Genomic DNA, 15,649 nt, shown 5'->3' with positions numbered 1-15,649 from the left:
TTATGAAAAAATTTAAGCCTTAGCTTTCTCTTTACTTCAAGGACATGCAAGCAGAGAAGGAGAGTCCAGCCGCTGCTAAACGGCGACCGGCATTGCAAGAGAATATTAACTCTTCCGATCCTGAGGTTATCGTCTGGCAGTTGGCTTCTCAACAGAGAATGAGCGTCAGAAGGCGAAGAGAGCAGCGGAGACGCCCGAACAGAAAGAGGAACGGCTTGCCAAACTGAGATGCCAGACTGCCGGGCGTAATAGACGGCGCATAGGCGCTGCGATGGAGCCTATGGAGGGCGTCCGGTAAACGGGAACCAACAGAAGAGGATGTGAAGGCCCGTCGTGTGACTGATCACACTGCTCGAGTTTCCGAAAAACAAGCTCAGCGAGGGAAACGTACCACTCTCTACGTATATCGATCCTGGCATAGCCGAGCTAAGCCACTGCCAATTTTTTATTGTGCTGCTTGTTTAGGAAAAAGCTCATGTACTCACTAAAGGAGTACTTGAAGATAATAGTGCACCACTGAGCGTTTACCGCATGATTGTGGAATTTCCCGCGGGGAGCCGATGAGGCTGCTCTCCGTTTTTTGTTTTTGCATCGCTGTGTACCAACATCTAGTGCTCGTTCGCGTGGCATAAAACAGAATCTGCGCTTTAGTTCTATTAGGTAATCTCTCCTCTTTTATCCCGGTGTTACATGGGCTTGTTTACGTAGCGCGACAATCTGTGGAGAGCGCCGATACGATCGCACTCCTAAGGGAAAAACTTGACGGCTGGGTTGTTTACATCGTGTAGGTCCACTGCTTCTCGGTTAATTGTCCATGATTCCTCTAATCAGACCAGCACTTGATTTCATACCACTTTATCCAGATGTATATTCAGTGACCCTTCGCGTTAATTGAAACAATTGAAACAGCCTAATTTTTTATCCTGAAGCTGGCGACCGCGACGACCCCTGCGGGCCGTAAAGCACTGCTCGGCAGTCGGGGTCACACCGGCGCATCCCGTTCATTATATGAGCGCCCTGCGATGTCGACTTAAGGTCACTGTTATCAAAACTAAGCTCGCTGAATGCTTGCATCGTTGTGAATTCGCTCTCCACATCCGCCGAAATCACAGACCGAGCCCTGCGGACGTGCTAGGCCGATTTGTCGCGGAAGAGGTGCCCTCGTTGTTTCAAATTTAAGAATTTGACAAGCGTTTATCGCTGGTGAGCGTCCGTATGTCCACATGTGAAATGTAGCCCGTCGTTTCGCATTACTTTCATTACTAATGAGGTAGAAACGCGAATATATCCACACCGTTGCCTCATCAGCGTCAGTTCCCGCCCAGCCGCCGACCTGCCGAGGACATATGAGGACTGACCGTCCGCCGATCGGATTCCTCGGTACCGCTAGCCTAAAAAAAACGTCACACTGTAATGATATGCTGCTCGTAGTCGTGATGGTGCCGCTGTTGGACAAGTGCAACCGCGGTGACCGCCGCCCTCGTCTCTGTACACTAAAAATGCGCAGAAGTTTTCGAATGCGCTTGGAAAGTGTGATGTAGCACCGCGGGAGTCTGTCGAATCCGAATGCCCCTACAAGTCTCGAATGTTATTCGACTCAGATGCCATTAGAAAACACGACTAAGACCGGAAGCGGGCAGAGTGGGTGAGGGACCAAAAGCGGGTCAGTGACATCCTAGTCGAAATCAAGGCGAAGAGATGGGCTTGGGCAGGGCATGTAATGCGAAGGCAAGATATAAGGGTAACGGAGTGGATTCCAAGAGAAAGTAAGCGTAGAAGGGGGCGGCTGAAGGTTAGGTGGGCGGATGAGATTAAGATGCTTCCGGGCATACTGTTTGCACAGCTGGCAAAGGACAGGGTTAATTGACGAGACATGCGAGAGGCCTTTGCCCTGCTGTGGGCGGAGTCAGGCTGATGATGATTATGATATGTCGGAATTTCGGCTGTTCAGATGCAAGCAAGGGACTCGCCGGGCGCAAAGCGAGCATAACCATGGCCACTCCCGTCAGCTCGATTGGCGCGTCACATTAGTCCTTTATATAGCTAGAGAGAAAACGCGAATGCAGTGTGGAGCGCGCGCTCCTAGCTACGTTACTCCGTGAGCATGGCTATGCGGCCTCCTCTAACCCTTTCGCTTACAGCGCGGTTCATGTTTGTGACGAGATGTGAGACAGATACTGCGCCATTTCCTTTCCCCAACAACCAATTTTCAATTTTCAGTATTTCTCCTCAGGTGCAACGCGCTACGTCTATGCGTCGGGACGACCGAAATTCCTAGCTTCGTAGTGCTAAGGGCGCCGAGCTATTATCTGTTAGATCTAATAATTCATGTTGTCTACCCCGATGGTCCGCAGCTGTTTTCTAATTGCAACCAAGCGCCTATGTGCTAAACGCTTTCGCAGATTTTTGGCAATTACCTAAGCAATCTACTTCCCTCGCATGCTTTTTCACGTCCAATGCTTTCGCTATATGGTCGTGAACGAATTGTTTTATCTGATAAACCCCATTTTTGAAAGTAAGTTTTCTCTCGAAAACACTGTATATTTGTCCTGTTTTCACTGACAGCATGGGATTACTTCGTATGCATGGCAGAAGAAACCACGAGCAGTTTCGAACACCTGAGGAGTGAACAGTCACGCAGTAGGCTAGAGGGAAAACTTCCGTCTCGGTATTTCATACACCGCTCAATAGCTGGTAACTGGAAACGTAGCAGGTCCCGATGTGTGTGTCGGAGCTAAATCATGGATTCAGCTGCTCATATATGATGTTTCCTTGAAGCAATCCTCGAGAACAGATTTCCTGGCATGAAATTTGTTTCTGGAGTCATAAGCATACTTTTAGTCAAATGTATCAATCCGCACTCAATGCGACGCAGATTCTCGTTTTCTCAGCCTCAGTTGTAACAAGTTGTTGGCTGGCCCTGTCGATCGCACACAGTGTCGTCATCAGCCACACGATCACCTAGCCGTATAGACCACACATCTTGGAATGGCTTGCCGGTGGTGGTGAAAATGTTTGACAGTTTGGGAGAGGGACCGATGTGGTTGGTGTCCCTATTCCGGAGCTTCAATGGTTGTCGCTGCTGCCCGTGCTTTCTCGAAGAGTTACTCCTGGTTACCGAGGTTTTGTTACTCGGGTAAGTGTCCACTGGGGTTCCTTAACGTGCACTGACATCGCACAGCACACGGGCCTCTAGAATTTCGCCCCCAGCGAAACGGGGCCGCCGCGGCCGGGTTCGCAACCGTGTACTCCAGCTCAGTAGACGAGCGCCTTAACCACTGAGCCACCTCGGCGGGTAAGGCGCAATATGCAGTATGCGTTTTAGAGCAAGAGCTCTACTCGTCGGGCTACAACTTCCGATTTCGATGTGGATGAGACAATGAGCTTAACTTCATTACAACGTCAAACCGAGCTTAACTGCATGGTGCTGTATGGCCTATGGCCATGGTAGTATGACCACGTGATCATATGACCATGGCCATTGGGTACCTGACCTTGACTTTGACATTTGATTTGATACAGTGGGCATCACATCGACAATGACCTTCAATGCCTCAAAATCAAACCGAACATAACTGCGTGGTCGTACGGCCCAAGCTATTGTAGCATGACCACGTGATCATATGACAACATTGGGCACCTGAATTTAACTTCCAACCTTGATACTTGACCTTGCCAGTTGATTTGAGAGAGTGGAGACCGTACTTAACAGAGCTATCGCTCGTATATCTATAGGTTCAAGCCACGTTGAACCCCAGCCATTTTTTTGGTATATATGCAGTATCTCTGTGATATGACTTTTGTGGGATCCATTTTCAATGTTGTATATGCAATGCCGCATTTCCAGTAGTATTCGCTGAGGTTGGAACTGATATCAAATTGTATTATCTTAGTAATTTTTTTCTCCAAGATTTAGAAACTGCCACAACCTAACTGGATTTATGAACTTGACTGATATGTATTTACGATTTAAGCAAGGTTGTAAACAAATGAGTATCCACCAATGTGCAGCCTCACGGCTACAGAGGGAAGCTATGGACCTCCTTCACCCCGCGACGTCACGAAGATGCGGTGGCGCTGATGTCAGCAGCGACTTTCGCATGGTAGGCAAAACAGGTTCCGCTTGCCCGTGCCTTCCGCAGCTGCCGCAGCTACCGGCGGCTGCTTCAAGCCTGTGCACTGCAGAAGCAGCATGTATTGACCAGCTGCGTCACTGCTGGATCCGCACAGTAGCATAAAAAATATTAAATTAGCCTCGATAGGTTTCTCGCGCATAAATGCCGCATTTGGAAACTGGCTAACAGGCATTGGGCCACGGTAGTAAAGCTCGAAGTCTGGGAGTCGATAGGCACTTCCACTCAATGCACTTAATTGCAAGTTACTGCGTTCATTCACCTGAACTTCAGGATAGTAGGCTGATAATTGCTCAAGGAAAAAAAAAAGACATATGCAGCTGCACACGTACTTATCACGTTGAGTCGGAGTGCACGGGGCGCCGACAGGTTCACTCGCCCCCAAGGAATGCGTTTTTTTTTATTAATAGCACACCATGTTTTAATGGCACGTTTTATAACATTTAATATTTACTTGAAACTGTTTCTTGATATGACGACGTAATTATTTCATTCGAGTAGAAAGAAGTCTGGTAAGTTGTGTCAATCTTGCGCGGTCGCGTTGCTGTGCTTAGAATAGCGTACCTTAAGTGTGCTAAACGCCATATGCTTTTTCATTGCATCATGCATGTGTCATGTTTCATGAGGTAGTACATGATCGCGAAGCTTGTTTGGACAGAAGCAGCCGCAGGCGTGCTACTAACAGACACGTGGCGAGATTGAGAGGGGACGCGGCAATGAAAAGTGTTTTCGTTATTCATGCATGCGATATGTAACTAAACTTGGTGCAAATATGAAATTCCTACGCTAGTTTCAGTAATTCCTTTTATTTATAGCTATATCTGGTGCAGTTCTGGGTATTTATAATTAACACCGTCGTCAAGTCCCCCCAAGGTCTCAAATAATTGAGTAGATAGTGCGCAGTTTTTTTAAGCCAGCATGTACATAAAGCCCTGTTCTGTACGATGACGCGATTAGTTCTTTTTCTATATGATCAGTACTTATGCATGCATAGTTACATGAAAACGCTTCTTACATGAAATAACTAACAAAGTACTTACTGCACGTGTAGGGAAAAAAAACGAGATTTATTACGCTCCTAAACGTCTCAGGAACAGTTTGCGACAAATGTAATCATTTGATTTTCATGCGAATTACGAAGGTGAGTGATCCAGTCGCAGAAAATGTGAGAGGTCACAAAACGAACCTTCAAGTTTATTCCCTCGTTTATGGCATCTTCGCTTTCGCTTTGGTCAGAGAAATGCGGCACTGAAATCAAAGAAATTACCTGACAATTTTTGACGACCACACTTCTAAAAAGCGTAATTTATAAATTTGTACTCAATATTTTGCTATAATTTTTCGTCACGAAACTGGACTTCAGGGCTAGGAAAGAAAATAATTCTAGAAATAAAAATTTTTCACCAAATCGACCAGCTTAACAAGAGGACAAGTCGGCCTGGCTGGTGCGTGGTCATGCGGCTAAAAACAGCGCTAAGTGAGACAGGGGATCAGGGACACGACGCTGTCCCCACTTTTTGCACAGCGCGACACGTACGTATGTCAGCAGACGATGAGCGCATGTCTGCTCCGACGAAACAAGGCCAGCGCTTCCCCTCACTATTGTCCTAGTGCAGGGTGCAAGACTAGTGCAGTGACACTAGTGCAGAGTGTCAAAACTTGTTTTATTCAATGCCTAGCGCATAAATAAACGGCAGGAACGCTTTCTACATGTTTACTACCAACCATATATACAATACAGTGGCAAACTGTTTCTCTTTATAGGCCGCACGTGGCCAACGCGAGCTCGTGTACTTCAACAAATTACAAGTTGGAAGCATCGACCATTGCTATGATTCGCAGAAACTGGAAACGCGCCTACAAGCCTTGAAAACCCGCGCTCAACACCTATCCGCGACGCCACTCCCCGACCTTTTGCCTGCCACGAGCTCGCTAGCGACTGCAGCGCCACCTCGTTTGTTTACAAACATGCAGGAGGTCTATAGACCTCCTGCATAGACCTCCTGCATGTTTGTAAACAAACGAGGTGGAGGTAAGACAGGTGAGACAGTAACGAGTAATTAGTCGCTTATGTGAAATCTTATTCTGCAGCTGGGCACTCCCATAAAAACTTTGTATTAATCAGTATTGCGCGGTACCTGTTCTCGACCAAACTTTATTGAAGATAAATGCGGAGGTATAGTCTTCCTGTCGTTGCTATGGAAGAAAAACCCTTTACAAAGCTGACACGGACATTCGCGCCTGTTTTCCATGCAATATGAGCTTAGAAACTGTACCTCACCAATTGTTTCTTCGTATTCGGGGTAAGTTTTAGCATTGCTTCATTTTCTGGTGCATTCCCCCCGCTATCACCTTATCCTTCCGTTATCCGTATGCACACATAGTAGTGACAAAAGGGAAGTTCTAAGGATGTATGTTCTCCGGATTGCACGACAAAGATGTTTAGCGAATAGAAGAAAAAACGTCTTCAGCGTTATGCATCGCGCTATCTGCCTATGCTTTTGTGCAGAATGATTTCACCTCCGATGCTCTGCCAACGGCTTCCTCGGTCTCCGACTCGATGACAGGACCATGCGTCGGGCCGAGCGCTCCCGCGCTTGGAGCAACTGATCTCCCTCGTGTGGTGTGATTACTCATACATTTCCGGGCATTTGCCTCCTGTTCATTCGTTCGCAAGGCTCCGCGCTTTCTAATGCACTTCTAGCCGCACTGCGCGGGTTTCAGCGGCTTGTCTGTGTGAAGTCTCTGAGCAGAAAGTGTAACTGGCTCACTCGGTCAGCGGACACCTCAGTTGCCCTGTGAGTAGGCAGTGGCGTCCACCTACAAATTGAGGTCGTCATGCGCGTTTCCTTTCCTCAAAACTACCTCAAGGTATAGGGTCCGCTGATTTTGAGGAAAGGAATGGCACATTACTGGCTCTGTGGGTCAGTGGACACTTCAATCGCACTTGGACGTACGTGGCGGTAGGGTCCCTCTTCAAAAACCGTGCTTTCACACAGTATTTTGTGCTTTGCTAAACCCCCAGCCATTTTTTTAAATGGCACCATAAATTCCTGACTTACGTGGCGTATATACCAGGCGTTGGTGTTCATATTTGTCATGATCTTACATGGAATACGCATATTTCTAACATCATATCATCCGCCAACAGAACACTAAGATTCTTAAAGCGTCACCTACGCTCTGCACCTCAGCATGTCAAGCTCCTCGCATACAAATCATTAGTCCGATCAAAATTAGAATACGCATCTCCCATCTGGTCTCCAAAGCAAGCATATCTCTGTAATTCAATTGAAGCAGTTCAAAACCGAGCAACTAGATTCATTCATTCATCGTATTCTTTTGATATCAGCATATCATCCCTCAAATCACAGTCCAGCCTACCTACCCTTGCTCATCGCCGCTACATTGCTAGTTTATGTTTGTTTCACAAGTTTTTTCTCTGAGCTACGACAGGAACCCTACATCTGCGCACCACCACCACGCATCTCCCTCCGCACCGGCCATCAGCAGCAAGTGTCACGACCTCGCGCCCGCACCACTACATTTTCTTAATCATTCTTCCCCCGGACCGCGAACGACTGGAACGGCCTTCCCCGTGAACTTGCTGCTATCACATGCCAATCATTGTTCATCGAAGAAATCACGCGTGTACTTGCTTAGTGATAATCTTATATTTGTATAACTTTCAACTTATCTGTTAGTCTTTCTGTTTTTCATTTCTGTGTGCCCCACCCCTTATGTAATACCCTCTAACGAGGGTTTTTAAGGTATTAAAGTGAAGTGAAGTGAATATAACCAGGTTTATATAAATAAGCAAAGATGTATTAGCTAGGTGAGTGAAACCAACCAATTACGATTGGGAGCTGTGGCGTCTAGTCTGCGTTACTTTTTCGTTCTCCAAAGTTTGTTAACATTGTAAATATTGGCTTCGGGAAAACTGTAACGTCAGAAGTTGTATATCGTGCTGAGAAAACAGGGCACATAAATATTTGCGGCTGGATGCCATTTACGTAGATCTTTTTTTGTCGGCCTAAAATGAAAGCTAGCCGACCGGTTAACAGTGGTTGGTGCATATCTTGCGGGTAGAGCAAACGCAAAGTCACGTTGAAGACAGCGCTCTGAGAGAACCAGCCAACCAGCCTGGCATTCGACATGCATTATACGCCAACGATGTCACTGTCTGGAGCATCAACAGCTCGCCTACGAGAAGGAAGAGAAACTGCAGAAGCCATGGACACCACGGAAGATCTTGCTCGGCGGAGCGGCATGACCAGCGGCCCGGACAATGCGGAGTACATACGGGTGCACAAGAAAATCTTCAAAAAATCACTAAGTCTCTACCTCCAAGGACAAGAACTCAGGGAAGTCCTAACGACCAGAATACTGGGAATGTGGATCCAGAGCCACGGGGAATGACGACAATCATCAAGCTCAAACATGTAGCAGCTAGACGAGATCTGTGGCATGATACGGCGCATCACGAACCGGCGGGCCGGCCTCAAGGAACGAGATGTACTCTGTATTGGGACAGCATTAGTTATCCACAGGTGGACAGACAAGTCTACCCTTTCACAGTATACCACCAAAACTGAGCACAGTGAAATCAAAGCTCAAATTAGGAAAACGTACAAGATCGCTCTAGGACTCCTCAGGTGTGCCCCCACAGACATCATCCAGGACAATGGAGCCTTTGGGATCTACGCCGAACACAAAGAAACGACATTGCTGGGTCAGGAGCGGCGCCTCCAACTTAGCCAGGCCGGCCTTCGCACGCTGCAGCGCCTGGGCAGACAACCACCGCAAGAGGACATCCAAACCCCCACTACACCTAGGACCCGCCTCTCCCTGGAGACCACGGGGAAGTACCGAGTGCTAACCATTTGTGACCAATATGGATCCCCGACATCACCTGCCGCCGAAAAGATCGAGCAAGACGAGTTCAGAACATCGTGCAACGCCTCGTCCACATTCTGTACACCGTCGCCAGCGCGTACCCGAAGCGAGCGGCGGCAGGAGCCGCAGTCATTACCGTCCCGGAGAATAGGTTGCCACCTCGACGAGGAGGTCGCGATAGCCCTCGCAGTCAAACATGCCAACCACACTCGAAATCTCGTCATGATCATGAGCGGTTCTAAACACGCCTGAAAGGCCTACTTTGACGGCGGCAGTATTTGCGGGGCCGCAACTCAGAACATGTTTAGCCCCCCCCCCCCCCCCCCCCCCAGTATGTACTCCCGCCACAGTACAGTTTAAAGAAACTTGCAGGCACGGATATGTCCAAACCTCGCGCGATACACAAAAATTTTTCAAGACAAATATCCTTCAGACGAGTGCCAGGTTTGTGGAAAGACATCTACTCTCCTCCAAATGGTCTGGAACTGTCCATCGCAACTCTAACTCTATAACAACAGAGAAATTTAAGAGTGCACGTTGTTGGGCGAGGCGGTCGTACATAAGCAAAAAGACACTGCGCCAACCTTGTGCTCTTCTAATTCGTGTCTTATTCTTTTTTTCACATTTCCCTTGCTTAAGGGGACTATGCAATGAATAAAAAACCACTTGTATCTGTTTTCAGCGCTTAGAAGTGATGCTAAGAATCATTCAGATTAAGTATGTCTTCGTTGGCTAGCCAGCAATTCATTATGAACCTTTAAAAGCCGTGTTTTTTTTTTTAATTTGCGGGCCGATTGTTGTGCTCGTAGTGACAGATTTTGCGACTAAAATCGAGAAAATAGACATCACTAGTTGATTGACGTCTGCAAGCCACCATACGCTGTCATTCGCTAGTTGGAACCACGGCAGCCACGACGTCATGGGCACACTTCCGCGGAGCCGTGAAAGTCGTCTGCCCGTGCCGCCGCGCGAGCCCCCCAGGCAAGCATGATGATGATGATGATGATACTGGCTATCCCTTTGTATCGGGAGATCAACGGCACTAAAAACCGGATCAAGCCAAGAAGGTAAAAAAATAAAAAAATTGTCCGTGGTTTAGCTCTGGTTAACCCAAGTCGAATTGCGAAAGCTTTGTTTCCTCGGCACATCGTCTACGCAGCGTCTCATTCCGACGCTCTCGAGAATTCAAAGCAGTCTCTTCCGCAGTTGAAGAGACACTAAGGGAGGTGCCACTTCTATCCACGGTGGAAGAATAGAATAGTCTTCTTCCACCGTGCTTCTAGCCGCATCTGCGTTACGACGCTTCTCGAGCCTTGCGGCGCGTTCTTCTGGCGTCTCTTGAGCGCGTTGTCTCTTGCTCGCTTCGTTCTGTCGTTGTTGCGTCTCTTTCGCGCTCTCCATAACGACTACAATATGCACGCCGTTTAGCTAAACGTTGTTCCCGCTCTTCATCCGTTTCTTCCCCATGCCGCCTCTTCTTAGCTGCAGCACATCGTTGCAGCTTCACCTTATACACATCATTCGACATACCGTGGAGGATTCGCTGGGAAGACTTCGACGAGCCGAGTTGGGGGGCCGCTTTTCCACAGCTGGCATGACGTCACGTACAGCGAGCGCCTCCCCCACGGCAGCGGCGCGTGGAGGATTCGCTGGGACGATCGCCAGGGGGCCGCTTTTCCACGGCTGGCATGACGTCACTAGTGTTCCCGTATATGCTCCCGCAGGGCTCCCTGCGGTAGCATATGCAAAAACACTAGACGTCACTAGGGTGCCTGGATGGATGGATGGATGGATACGGCTGAACCCTTTACATCGGGCGGTGGCTCAAGCCACCTAGCCATGTCTTGTGAAATTTTACTCATGTCTTGCTTTTAGCCACCAATCAGATAACCTTCGCTTGGTTACTTCTAACCTCTTAAAATCCACTTTCCCTTCACTATCCCTAAACCCCAATGCCTTGGGTAAGTCAGCCCCGCTGCCTTCCACTGTAGGGTGAAGCCCTTTACAGAAAAGTATCAAGTGTTCAGCTGTTTCCTCCTCCTCTCCGCACGCAATGCACAAAGTGTCTATCTCCTGGTACCTGACTCTATACGTCTTAGTCCGCAAAACTCCAGTCCTGGCCTCAAACAACAAAGAACTTCCCCTACAATTATCATAGATATTTTCTTTGACAATTTCCTGTTTAAAGGTCCGGTATGTTTCTAGTGCCGATTTCGTCAGCATCCCTGTTTTCCACAAAGCTCTCTCTGTTCCTTTAACCTTTTTCTTAACCGATAATTGCTGATTTGCCCCCTTACTGCTGTCCAGATATTTGCTTGTCAATTTTCTAGTTCGCTTTCTCCATTTCGTGTCAACATTCTTTATATACAGGTATCTGAAAACTTTCCTAGCCCACCGCTTTGCCCCCATCCTTCTCAATCGTTCCTCAAATGCTATCTTACTGCTAGCCTCTCTGCTCTCGAAAGACGCCCATCCCATATCACCCTGTACCCCCTGATTTGGTGTATTGCCATGTGCTCCCAAAGCTAACCTCCCTACTCCCCGTTGCCTAATTTCCAGCCTTGCTTGAACATCTGGCCTCATACACAGGACCGCATTCCCGAAGGTCAGGCTAGAGACCATCACCCCTTTCCAGATCCCTCTTACCACCTCATACCTATTGTAATTCCACACTGCCCTATTTTTCATGACAGCTGCATTCCTACTAGCTTTATTCATTACATATTTTTCATGCTCTGTCAGATACTCAACACTGTTATTTATCCACACCCCAAGATACTTGTACTCATTCACTACTTTTAGCACGAACTCCTGTATTCTATGCTCGCCGCCCTCTTCATTAAATGTCATGACTGCAGATTTTTCCTTACTATACTTGAAGCCTAATCTATCTCCATCTGTACTGCATATGTCTAACAACTTCTGCAGGTCTTCCTTGTTGTCAGCCATTATCACTATATCGTCCGCATATATTAGTCCCGGTAATGTCTGTTTAATCAATTCCCCTTGCTTGAAAAAAGATAGGTTGAAACCTAGTCCGCTCCCCTCTAGCTTGGCCTCCAAACCTTGCAGGTACAATATGAACAACAAAGGGGACAGAGGACATCCTTGTCTAAGCCCCCGCTGTATCTCTACAGGCCCTGATACATTTTTTTCCCATTTTATGAGCACTCTGTTACCTCTATATATATCTTTTAAAAGATTAATTACTCCATTTTCCACATCCAATGTGCCCAATATGTCCCACAAATGCTCCTGAGTAACGTTGTCATAGGCTCCCCTAATATCCAGAAATGCTAGCAATAAGGGCCTATGTTCCTTTTCCGCAATTTCTATACACTGTGTCAATGAAAATAGATTGTCCTCCAACCTCCTTTGTTTCCGGAACCCATTCTGTAGTTCCCCTAACACCCCCTCGTTCTCCACCCAAACCTGCAGTCTATCCTTTATAATTTGCATCACCACCCTGTAAACCACAGATGTCACTGTTATGGGGCGATAGTTACTTACGTCTGCTTTGTCCCCCTTTCCCTTATATATCATGTTCATTCTACTTAATCGCCATTCATCGGGGACTTTCTCATCCACTATCATTTTGTTCACTACCTGTATTAATGTTTGCTTGGATTTTGGTCCTAACTTCTTTATCAACATAATCGGGATACCATCTGGTCCTGTTGATGTGCCACTAGGAACCTTCTTCTCTGCCCTTTCCCACTCTCCTTGCTCAAGTGAAGCTATTGCTGTAACCGGTCTATCCTCCTTCGATAAATTATGTACCACGTGCTTTGCTGAAAATTTTTCCGTCATCCTTGTTCCTATGTGTTTTATTGCTTCATCCCCTTCTAGTCGAATACCCTCATCTGTAACAATAAACCTTTGTTCTAGCCTAGTTTTATTACTCATTGCATTTAGATGTTTCCAGAATTTTTGGGCTGCTTTTCTATCCTTTTTATTTACTTTTGACATCCATTGGGCACCCTTTCTTCTAATTTTCTCATTAATCAAATAGGATGCGTCCCTTCTACACTTTATGAAGGTATCCCATTTTCTGTCTACTTCGGGTTTTGGTTCCCCCCTCTTCTTGGAATATCTGTGTTCCCTGGATGCTTCCTTGCGCTTTTCTATTGCCCTCTTGACCTCCTCATCCCACCAACTCTTGGGTTTGTATCTTTTCCCTTTTAGCTTTACTCGCACCTTAGCTAGCTCTAGCTCCAGTAATCGAGTTAATTTGGTATAAGTCTATTCTGTTTCACTATCCTCAAAAATTACTTTCTCGATTTGTTTGGCTGCTACTTCCAATTGCTTTTCTGAGTAAAAATTTTCCCCTGATTGTTTATCTTGATTCAGTCCTACATTGCTTTTTCTTCTGAAGCTCAACTTAATACGCTTGTGGTCACTACCTAGACTTCTGGAACCATCTTCATCTATGCTCATTACCCCTAATCTGTTATACATCCTCTGTGACATTAGTGCATAATCTATCGTCGAGTGCAGACTCCCCGCCTCCCATGTTATGAGCCCTTCACACTTCTCGGTGCTGTTGCATACAACTAAATCATGCCTGTCACACATGTCCTGCAGCATGCTTCCTGTCGAATCCGTGTACCCATCCAGGTCTCCTATGTGTGCATTCATGTCGCCTAATATAATTACCTCGCCCTGTACTCCTAGCTCATCAATGTCGCTTGCAATACATTCTAACATTTTCCTGTTTTCCTCTTTGGCATTAACCCCTGTCCACAGGCATACAAAGCCAAGGAGTGTTTGCTTGCGTGCCACTGTTCCTTTTAGCCATAAATGTTCCCTGCATCCCAGTCTAACCCTTTGAAAATTCATACTTTTATGAATGAATGCCCCAATTCCACCTCCCTTTCTGCTGCCATCTGTTCTATTGCAATATTCCCATGCGTAGTCTGGGTTACAAGGTGGTTGCTCCATGTCTCTAAGATGTGTTTCCGCTAACCCATATACCATTAATTCCTCCTGTCTTAACTGTTCTTCTATTTCCTCCCATTTCAGTCTATTCCTTCCACCTTGCATGTTAATGAAACCAATATCTGAATTAACTTGGCCCTGGCGCTTGCGTCTCTTTCTTCCCCTATGGTTCCATTGTCCGTTTGATCTTAATTCTTCCTTCTCTACACTGGTTCCTTCAGAGCTCTGGGTCCCCCCAAAAAAGCTGTTGCCTGGCGACCTATCCTACTACCCACCTTCTTGCCAGTGGCACCACCGTAGTGGATGCCATCCTGTGCAAAAGGGTGGGGCCTAACCTCGTACACTTCCCTGTTGACCTCCATCACCTCGTATCTTAGTCGTCGACTCAATAGCCTAATTACCCGATTAGTCTCCACGACCCTCCTTTCCGTTTCGCGAGCCTGCCTCTGGACCTCTGGGATTGTGCATATGGTCACATGCACACTCTCAGAGGCCTCTCGAAGCCTACGCATCCCCACCTCCAACTGCGTCTCAAGATTCTGGCTCCTCCCCTGCAGTACATCATTGAGACCAGCATGGATGACCACAAGGTGTTCGCCATCCATGCTGCCCACCACCACCTCCCGGGCTCTGGCCATTGCATCCACCATGCACTTTCCCGACTGAGCCTCCACCTGCACCCGCCTGTCTGCCTTCACTGCCGTCAGAACGCCTCCCTCAACCCTCGCTACATTCGAGTCCCCGACCACCAGAACTCTCCTGCGCCCCAAACGTTCGCTTCCTAATTCCATTTGTTGGCCTCCGGATCGCTCTAGCTGACTCTCCTGCCGCTGTAAGCTATTGTCGCGAGTTTCCATGCCCGCTTTAACCTTTTTCATTTCGTTCTCATTTTTCTCACTCAATGCTCGCTGCACTACAGCACTGTACGATCGACGAGCCTCGTCCCCCACCTGACACTTCTCCGAACTGGGGTGCCCAGCCGGCCGCGACCTGAGCGCTTCAACCTGTTTTTCTAGCTGGGTCCGCTTTTCCCGTTCTTCTTTAATCTCGCCCACCATTCGCTTCAACAGGGCGGCATTATTCTCCTCCTTTTTAATCAAATCGGCGACCTGAGCTTCCAGCTTAATCCGTGCCTCTCGTTCGACCTGCCGGTCCGCATTAAGTGCATTAAACTCAGCTTCCCATTCCCCTTTTAACGCATGAACGGCGTCCCCAAACCGCTTGCACATCTTACACACGAAGCTAGCCTCATCCGCCGCGGCTAAGCTCCCGAACCCTGTCTCATCTAAGTAACACCAACGGTCGCACTCCTGGCACTGTACTAACTCCCCGTCCTTGTCCTCCTTAACTTTCCTAGCTTGCCGACCCATCGTCCGGCCGACTACGCCTTGTGAAAGCCCGCCAAAATTCCTATGCGTAAAAACCCGCCAAGAATATTACACAAAACTTCGGCACTACGCAACGTAAAAGCCCGCCAAAATTCCTAGAGAAGAAACCTTCGGCACTAGTCAACGTAAGAGCCCGCTGAAACTCCTGCACAAAAACCTTCGGCACTGCGCAACGTAAAAGCCCGCCAAAATTCCTACGCACAAAACCTTCGGCACTACACAACGTAAAAGCCCACCAAAATTCCTACACAAAAACCTTCGGCACTACGCAACGTAAACGCCCGCCAAAAATCC

The sequence above is a fragment of the Amblyomma americanum genome, chromosome 1 (assembly GCF_052857255.1).
Source record: "Amblyomma americanum isolate KBUSLIRL-KWMA chromosome 1, ASM5285725v1, whole genome shotgun sequence".
Lineage (NCBI taxonomy): Eukaryota > Metazoa > Arthropoda > Arachnida > Ixodida > Ixodidae > Amblyomma > Amblyomma americanum.
Note: the sequence above shows the minus strand (reverse complement) of the source record.